This window comes from Pieris napi, chromosome 4 (genome assembly GCF_905475465.1).
Source record: "Pieris napi chromosome 4, ilPieNapi1.2, whole genome shotgun sequence".
NCBI lineage: Eukaryota > Metazoa > Arthropoda > Insecta > Lepidoptera > Pieridae > Pieris > Pieris napi.
In genome coordinates, this window is record NC_062237.1 from 6,823,925 (window position 1) to 6,834,310 (window position 10,386).

Below are 10,386 nucleotides of genomic sequence, written 5' to 3' on the forward strand. Positions count from 1 at the left end.
AGATGCGGCTGGCGTTGTGATACAGTTCTCGCAACCTCAAAACAAGCGGAAGTATTTTTTGTTTAATAGGAGATTTAGTTTATAAAATAAAACCGGTATTTCACTGAATATAATAAAGCTTAACCTAAAAGGTCACTTGGTCGGGTATAGTATGATATGTATCGACTCAATGTGATATTTATCAGTCCAAAGATTATGACATTATCCTTCCAATCCATACCACAAATCTTGTAACGTGCTACTTACTCTTAAGATATTGAACCATTTTAATGAAACAACGTATCGTATCGTAGCTAGTGCAGCGCTTATTATGCTTAGTCCGAGTCCAAGGTTCGACGGTGTACAATTTCAGAAATTGAAAGTTCCTTTGAAAATTTTACGCATCGAGGAAGGGTAACCTGCTTTTATAAAATATAACTGTGTCTTTTATTTCTTCAAAGGAATCCTGTTTGAAATACTCATTAATTCAGATTAAAGATTACAAAATTCTATATCTATAGAAAATAAAAATGGACGCCCCGAAACTTCTGTAAATTCACACGCGGCGCTTTAATACGATGTGAAGTGGCAGACAATTTTTGCACGGCTATTTATTTTTACGCTACATGAGAACAAGCAGCAATGCAGCAAGCTCGTATTTTTAGGTTTCAACAAGCATTTGTTACCTCAGTGCGGGTTTGCAATCTGAAAAATTACATTTCATTTCGTCGTAAACAAAACAATATAATATATTATGCAATATAGCATATTATGCTATAAATATGAATATTGAAATTACCTTTTTTCTTCCTGATATTGCTAGCAATAATAAATTTAAGTAAAGAATTTAAAGTAGTTTAGCTTCTTAAAATTTAATTATAATGAGATTACGTGTACTGTGTGAATCTATTTTCACTAAATTAGTAAAGAATACTGGAAGAATTCAAACTTTAGTCTAAATACAAAATTGATTTTTTATGCGGTTATTGGTTTAAACAGATTTATATGTACGTATATAAGATAGATATATATTTATATTTTGTTTATACTTGGGACTGAGTATAGATTGACTAAGAGTCTTGCAATGAAAGAGCGAACCAACATTCATGTTTGTAGAAGGTCAATAAGCCTACTGGCAGTGTGAGTGTCTATGGGCAGTTCCCACATGTTTTATAAAAATCTATTTTTTATTCCCCAAAGTGACAAGTATTACCAATTTTTAAAATTATTATATTGGGTAACTTATTTTATGATTTGGCAAAAAAAACAATACAGACGTAATTTATATGGCAATCATTTAGTTAGTTACATAATGGTGGCCGTTGAGCCTTAAGGTACTTAATTGGCCTGTTTAATGGTAGATATATTCATTAGTTTATATTAATTAATACGACCAAAAACGTTCTGTCCAAAAAAATATGTGTATCTGTTTCATGATAATTTTTCTAGTTGATGATAAGCTTTCTGTGCCCTATATACGCCGTTGACTGTTTGGGCATACCTTGCGATGATTGCTCTCATTCACTTTAATTACCCTTCATCATTACTTGATTGTAAAAAAGAACTTGTAATTATTATAATTTTGCAGCACATTTATTTAAAGCAATCTACTTACAGCAGCCTTTAGCAGTTAACGACGTTAAATTATGTAACATTTTGCACTAACGAAGTTAAAAAGTAATCCTCTCTTGCTTGTAAATTAATTAATAAATTGTATATAGGGTTGTTTGTATTACACGACTACGAGAATTTTTGCTTCAGTGGGCTCACCCATACATAATGCAAGATAGTTCTTGGATGTATGCATTTTGATTCAACAATAAATCTAATTATTAAAAACTAAACATACAAATATTGGATCATAAAATAATTTATATATATAAGTTTTTTTACTTAACACATGATTGGTTTATATTTACAGGAATTTAAATCAGCGAGTGGTTTTAGGAACAATATTTATGAGAAAACTAGCAGATACAACCAAGCGTTTCTGTGGCTAAATTTTTTGTTATATTACATAGTACTATTCAAGGGAAACGGTAGGAGAACACCACCATGCTTTTTCGGTAGTTACGCCATTAAATTGTAGCTTATATGAGAAACGTTGGTACTTTCAACACAGAACCATCTGTTAGAATTATGACTGTCTATTAATAAACAAATAATTTGCAATAAAATAATATTGCGGCTATAAATTAAGATGCAAGCTATCCTATCTTTTAAGTAAGATCAAACTGTACACGGTGTGCAAATTTAATGGAAATCGGTTAAGTAGCAGTCCATAGCGGACAAACAACGTGACGCGTAATTTATATATATTAAGATAACTACGTAACGTCGTCTAAGTAGTCTACGTCTAATTGAATAAATAATAACTATAGATGTAATACTATTTTTCACAGAACACGAGGCAAACGAACAGGAGCTCACCATATGTTAAAACTCAAACATCAAAAAAAAATATACATATTTTATTATACATATTCAAGTATACCTTAAATGAAACTGTGATTACTGTCTACCCTAGTTAATGCCAATGTTAATAATAAAAATCGTGTCGCATCCTGCGTTGTAAAGGTCAGTCAGTTCGTAAATATAGTTCACAACTTGTTACAATGTAATCTTAGGCCTACCAAAACATCAATAATACAAGTATTATTTATTACAAGAATAATATTATTCATAAATAATTAAATATAAGTAGTAAGTATATATAATTATATTAATAAAAATTAATCCTGTATTCGACGCATTCATACAGACAAATTTAGCTTGCATAGCATTGCGGCTATTATATATATTATATACATACCTACTATAATTATCGCAATAATTAATTAATTAAAAAAATATAAATTCGGATAAAAGTAGTATTAATAAAACGCATATTGTAAAGTATTTGTAACTAACTGTATTCATTTCAACCGCATGCAATTAAACTTGCACATTATACACGCACGTGTATTAATTTGGATAAGAGTTATAACATGGTTACAAAAAGCATTCGCAAATGATGCCTTATTTAGCAACAAAATTGAAAATTGAAAAAAATGCCACATACTTAATACAAAATTTAAGAGAAACAGTTCCGTAATAGGTAATTTTTCGCGACTTATGGAGTTTACCCAGTAAACACGACAAAACCTCCCAATAAGTATTTATTTGTTTAAATATAAGTATAGATTAGAGTCATCAGTAAAAATTGTATAGTAAGTTTAACCATTATAATACATTTTATTATTGTTTCTACCCATAATAATGATGAGTTGGTAACATTTGAATCACTATCGCAACTTTAACATACGTGAAAATTGCCAACTTAATGAACTATTAAGTTTTATATTCAAATAAAATTATAAAACAGCCGACACCAAGTCAGCACCTCGGAGCGATAAAAGTGAATGGTCTTTATCGACGCTCCCATCCGGCATCTACGTAGGATCAATTCCCCAAAATCCATCTGAGCTTTCAGCGAAAGATATTATGTAAACCGCTTTAGAGTATTGTCTTTAAACTACATAATTGTTTTAAAACTGAAATATTAATACATTTTATTTATGCAAAACAACGCTTAATTAATGTTTGATGGAATTTTATATGTGTTTCCGCCAATGTGTGTACACTTATGAACGTCAATATATATATTTCTCATTTTTGCGTTAAGATAATTGAATGACATATTTACTTAAAAATTAATACCAATTCGACAGAAAATAAAAAATACCTATTAATCCACCTAAGCCTTTTCAAAACAAGTAATGGACACAACAAATTCTGAATTCTGCCAGTGTGTGTCCGCAATATATATCTACTGTATTTTAATATTATATTCTAAAGCTAGAGAGTTCTGTATTTAATTAAAGTAACCGCAGAAACGACGTCGCACCAGAAACTTATTTTTATGTTTGATTTATAACACGCAACGCAAAATTTCCCTTAACATTATTTATTGGAAAATAAGGTATCATAGTTTGAAAGTAAGTAAAATAGCTTAATCATAAAAGGATTGTAAATGTTTATGATTAAGTTTAGTTGTGCAGGTCTGAAATTAATGCGGGTGAAACAAACACAACCCATAATCTCTATTTTTATATTTTCACTGCAGCTAGGTAAAAAGCATATTTGACAAAAACAATATGGATAAAACGAACAGAGCCAGGTCTTTTTTTTTATTTTTTATTTTTTTTTAAAGACAATTCACACCAATTGACCTAGTCCCATACTAAGCTGGTGAAGCTTGTGTTATGGGTACTAGGCAACGGATATACATACATATTATAGATAGATATACATATAAATACATATTTAAACACCCAAGACCTAAGAACAACACCAAATGCTCATCACATCGATGTTCGCCTCAGCCAGGGATCGAACCCGGGACCCATGGATTCGCAGTCAGGGGTACTAACCACTAGACCAATGAGTCGTCAAAGTCCGTTAAACATTGGTTTAGTTTAACGGTATTTAAAAGTAAGATTTGACGCAGCACAATAAATTGAAAAGTGGCCGTCGGTGCCGGTTTTTAATCGAATTGGTGTACGCGATTCAGTCAATATTGGCCGGACCTGCTGATATTCAGATTGGCGCTGAATAGCTGTGTGGGTAATTTTAGACAACCCGAACACAAAACCTAAATTTTGCAGAAAATAGTTAATTATAGTTTGTATAATAATAAATTATTGGATTAAAAAGTCCGAAGAAACCCTTGCGTTGTTCTCATTCAAGTAAAATATAGTTTTTAGAATTCAGCAACAGTATTTTTTTATGTTCTTGAAATAGTAACCGCTGGGAACTAATTTAAATGCAGCGAAGTGAATGAATTGATTTTTTACTTCAAGATTAATAAGTTCTGGAGAGTTCGCCATTTGCATTATTAGAGAATTCAATTAGGTCGCGAGATATTTTACAATGGTTTTGTTTTGGTCCTTTGTATTTCATGAATAATGTTTAAAAATGTGTGGTAAAAATGATAGCTAGTCTTTAGGTCAATCAAAATTAGTTTTTATTTTCAAGAAATAATAGTACAGAATGTTCATTTATAATACACGTGTAAAAGTTCAAAATATGTCATAAAATTATGAACTTTTTAGGATACAAATAGCTATAAACAACAGTTTATAGATTTCCTACAATATACAAAATAAGATTAATTTAACATTAACATTAACTGTTATGATCAATAAGATACATTGTCCCTCAATACTCGCGTAAAGCAGACTTCATTAAAATCAATCATGTGAAATGAATGCATGTAATAACACAAAATTTTAATAACTTCAGTTCCCTTTTTGCAAGAGTTCCAATTCATTGTCATAGTAATTCACATAAAGCACTATATACATTTATATTAAATTTTATCTAATGATAAACTGACCTCAGAATATATGTATCAAAACAAATACTATCCCAAGTTTTGTTAAAAAACAACTTTAAGGAAAATAAACGTCACCGGGAACTTTTATAAATTATTGCAATCAGATTGAAAATAGTTATACAGCATCCGTTGCGTTCCGTTGCGAATTCGATTTTTTTTGTACGAAAAAATTGAGCAGTACGTATAAAACGTGAATAAAAAAAAATAGTTCTTTTTTTTTTTATGGCTTTTATTTGTGCCAACTGGGCACAAGGTACTTCGCCAGTGTCGTGTAGATGGAGAAGGCACGATGGAGATTGATCGGTGAAAATAATAATTAAGTTAATTTTGAATATGCACCTAAACAAAAACAAAATAGTTGCAATTCGATTGTTAGTTTTAAGACGGCACAGACAACACATATATGAGTGAGTAATAATAACATTATTAAATATTGTTTCTAGTTCAATACAGTACCAATAAATGTAATGTATCACTCTCCTTTTGACGTGTAAGATGATCTTGAAAAGTTACTGCCACAGGTTTATAAAGTCGCGAGTATCTGTGATTTGTATGCACCTGTTAATTATAAGTAGATATTTTGTTTTACCCTATATTTTCTTGTTGAATTAAATAGGAAAGTTTTGATTTATTGAGTTTAATTTCTTTAACTTTTTATAAGTCAATTATGGTATTGTAATTTTTTCACCCCTTACAATTACTATAAAAAATCGCGCCTTCAACAAAATTTGTGCAATACCGCAACAGGTTTCCTTACAATATTTAAAATGAATTGTACACATTATAAGTGTGTAAGTATCCTAATAATAGGCAAACATTGAGGTAATTAAAACGTCACGCTTTGTGATTGCACAAAATTAGTAAATGGGGCGCTGCATTGTACTTCACTGACTGTATTATATTCAATAGCTTGTAATAATTGTTCTAACGATCCGGATTTTAAATAATGTTCTGCTATCTATGTTTGCTTTTTTATGATATAATTTTTGTGTACTAGAGGGTATTTGATAATTAAGAAGCTGGTTTCTAATAGCGTCGTTTCGTAACATGGTGTCTGATATGATTTAAATAGGTAAAACCGATTGAAAGTCTTTAAAACTTATACATTATATAATACTAGGAAGTATGTATTAAATATCGGTGCATTAGTCTTCTGAAATTATACTAGAAAATTGAACAAGCGCGACCACCGTCGGATTTAAATACGGAGGGCGGACCATGGAAATGGTGGAGACAACAGTTCATGCTGTTCATCAAAGCATTGGGAATACAGAATCGTATAAAATCGAGTAAAATCCAATTTAAATTAATGGGTCCGGAAAATTCCCTGTTTGTCAAACTTTTACCTTTGTCAACGAGGAAAACAAAGAAAATTTCGACATATTGTTGCAAAAGTTCAACAATTACTTTGGTGCTAAACTGGCAAGAGGGAAGTTTTTTAGACACAAGTTAGAAGGTGAACAATTTAACAATAATATGTTACGGCACTGAGTTTTGAGTATATCAGGTGTCAGAGTTTCTCTATTATGATGTAAAACTGAAACTGTGTATTATTTTTGTTCTTGACTGCTTGACATTGGAAAAGGCAATTAAATCGTGTCAGGCGAACAAAGTCTGAGGGGTTAGTGATGTTCAGTTAGGTAACAGTTTTGAATACCATCGCACTTTTTTGACGATACTAATTATTTAGGAGTCTCGGAGGACCTTCATTGGAACACCTCCAAGTGAGTTTTGCTCCGGAAACGCGTCAAAAATTTTATAAAGATTTATAAAGTAAACTTTGCACTGTAAAACTAATTACCGCTAGTCTAGCATAAACCACATTCAAAATGGCCGATGAAGTTTATAAAATTAATAGGGATGTGAAAAATAATCGATTTTTTTTAAAGTGAAAATAGATTTTTGTATTCGATTTTAATATTAAAAATAATTGAAAATTCGGCGACCAAATATTCATATACTAACTCTAACCTAACCAATCTAAATAATATTTGTTTTTGTGGACAGCTCCGGCGCTACGGGAAATGCAGCCCCTCCACCCTTGCGTACCAAAGCACAGGCATTTTATTCAAGCCTCCGCAACCTCGGCTTTTTGGTCGCCTTCGGCGACCAGCCTCAGCCGCTACAGCTTTCATAATGCCTGTGCTTTGTTACAGCGCGTGGGGGCTGCTCTTCCTCCGCGCCTCCGATTATTTATATACACTCTAGGGGTAAGACAGACAAGACCACGTGGATAGTGGGGTGCTCTTCTAATTCTAGTAAAAATTAAATAATATAGAAAGTTGCAAACAATGAAATACAAGTACTAATTAGAAAATACAGACGAGTAGGTATCGATAATTTCAAAAAATTTCGGATTCCTATAATCTATCAACACGAAATTAGGTTAATTTCAATGTTGATTATTCTATAACTTTAAATTTCAAAAATGAGGAAATACCTTTTTTTTTTTTTTTTTTTTTTATAAAACAGGGGGCAAACGGACAGGAGGCTCACCTGATGTTAAGTGATACCGCCGCCCATGGACACTCTCAATGCCAGAGGGCTCGCGAGTGCGTTGCCGGCCTTTCAGGAATCGGTACGCTCTTTTCTTGAAGGACCCTAAGTCGAATTGGTTCGGAAATACCTCAATGGGCAGCTGGTTCCACAAAGTGGTGGTGCGCGGCAAAAACTGCCTTGAAAAACGCTCAGTTGTGGAACGGCGGACGTCGAGGTGATACGGGTGGAATTTCGTACTCTGCCTCGACGTCCGATGACGAAACTCAGCTGCAGGTATTAATCCGAACAACTCCTCTGAACACTCTCCATGGTAAATGCGGTAGAAGATGCAGAGAGACCCCACATCTCTACGCAACGCCAAAGGATCAAGCCGCTCGGAAAGGGATTGGTCGTCGACGATTCGAACCGCTCTGCGTTGAATACGGTCAAGTGGAAGGAGCTGGTACTGGGGAGCCCCCGCCCAGAGGTGAGAGCAGTACTCCATGTGGGGCCGAATTTGCGCTTTATATAGTTGCATGCGGTGGCCCGGAGTGAAGTACCGCCTCGCCTTGCTGAGCACACCAAGCTTTTTGGAGGCTAATTTAGCCTTTCCCTCCAAGTGACCGCGAAACTGAACGTCGTTCGATATGTCAACGCCAAGTATTCCAATGCTGGCTGTGGCTTTAAGAAGAGTGTTTTCGAAAAGAGGAGTAGCGACAAAGGGTGTTTTTTTAGCGGAAAACGCGCAAACTTGTGTCTTCTTAGGGTTAAATTGGACTAGGTTTTGTCTGCCCCAGTCTGAGACTCCACGTAGTAGAGTTTCGACTTCAGACACAAGTTTGTTCCGGTACTCATCGACAACTGCCCGAGAAATACCTGCCCGGCCAGTGTAAAGAATATCCCCAGTGCTGTCATCCGCATAGCAGTGAATGTTGCTAAGTTGCAACATATCATTGATATGCAGAAGAAATAGGGTCGGGGATAGAACACAGCCTTGTGGGACCCCAGCGTTCACGGGTTTAAGGTCGGAACATGCTCCGTTGATGACGACCTTGATGCTCCGATCGGCCAGAAAGCTGGAGATCCAATCGCATAATTTCTCGGGAAGCCCATAGGCTGGAAGCTTCGAGAGCAGTGCTCTGTGCCACACCCGATCGAAGGCTTTCGCTATGTCCAAACTTACCGCCAACGCCTCCCCCTTGGACTCAATTGCTTCCGCCCACCTATGGGTAAGGTATACAAGGAGGTCACCAGCTGAGCGACCACGACGAAAGCCGTACTGAGAATCGCTAATCAACTGGTGACCTTCCAGATAACTCAAGAGCTGGCAATTAATAATGGTTTCCATTATTTTGGAGAACAAGGAGGTTATAGCTATTGGGCGATAGTTGGACGGATCAGAGCGATCGCCTTTTTTTGGGATCGGATGTATCGAAGCGGTCTTCCAGCACTTCGGGACAGTGCCGAGCGAGTACAGGTACCGGAAAAGGCGCGTTAAGACCGGAGCCAACTCAGGAGCACAAGTACGCAGCACAATTGGGGGGATACCATCCGGCCCGCTCGACTTATGAATGTCCAAGGAAGATAGTGCTTTGCGGACAGCACGTTGCCGGAATGTGATTTCCGGCATCGAGGAATCACACCGCGAAATGGTCGGTGGTGATCTCCCTCGGTCATCCAAAGTCGAGTTGGACGCGAAGAGACAGCCCAAAAGGTCGGCCTTCTCCTTCGCAGTGTGGGCCAGAGAGTCATCCTCCCTGTGCAGTGGCGGAATGGAGGGCTGACAAAAATTCCCCTGGACAGCTTTGGCGAGAGACCAGAAGGCTCGAGTCCCTGAAGGGAGTTGGGCCAATCTCTCGCCAAATCTGGCAATGTGCTCTGACTTTGCCTTAGTGATTTCTCGTTTGAAGGACCTGGAGGCTGAGTTATATGCTGTTTTAAGTTCGCTGGTATTGGCATCACGAGATTTCGCCGCTTCCGCCCATGCCTTAAAGCATTCTCGCTTTCGACGCGAGGCCGCCTTGCAAGAACGTTTAAACCAGGGCTGAGACTTGCCACCGATCGGCACCGCAGAAAATGGAATAAAGAGTTCCATGCCCTGCAGAACCACTTCGGCGACAGAGGCGGCGACGGAATCTGGAGCTTCCGGCGAAAAGCACATAGGCCCCCAAGGGTAGGACGCAAAGAAAGACCGCATCCCGTCCCAATCTGCTGACTTATAGTGCCAAATACGGCGACAACCCATAAAGCGGGGCCGTGAAGGGCGCGTAGATGGCACAGTACTCCGGACCACACAATGATCTGATGAACCCAATGGCGGGTCAACAGAGACTTGATAGTTCTCCGGATGTGAAGTCAGCAGAAGGTCCAACAAAGAGGGTTTATGACCATCCACATCTGGTATTCGCGTAATCGCAGGGACCATTTGTGTCAGGTCGTAGGCTAAAGCAAAGTCGTGAAAGGATCTTCCCGCGTGATCGGTAGTTTCAGAGCCGAGCCAATCGGCATGGTGGGCGTTAAAATCGCCAAGTATCACGATTTCAGCGGTAGGA